Here is a 250-nt window from a genome sequence, read left to right as displayed (position 1 = left end):
ACAGCCCCAGCCCATCGCTTCCGACCCGCTCCCGGGGGGTTTCAGCATCCCGGCCCTCCCGCTCGCCTCTTCCCAGGGCGCCGCGAAAGGCTCCAGCGTTCAGGGTTTTTGGAGCTTTGGTAATCCAACGCTCGGCCGCGGTAGAATGGGGATATGCAAACGCCTCGGCGAGAACGCCCGGGGAACCCGGTTTCTCTCCCTTCCCCTCCTGGGCGAGCTCCCCGCCTCCTCCTGCCGCGGAGCGGGGGCT

Source organism: Phaethon lepturus, unplaced genomic scaffold (assembly GCF_000687285.1).
Source record: "Phaethon lepturus isolate BGI_N335 unplaced genomic scaffold, ASM68728v1 scaffold23674, whole genome shotgun sequence".
Lineage (NCBI taxonomy): Eukaryota > Metazoa > Chordata > Aves > Phaethontiformes > Phaethontidae > Phaethon > Phaethon lepturus.
Note: the sequence above shows the minus strand (reverse complement) of the source record.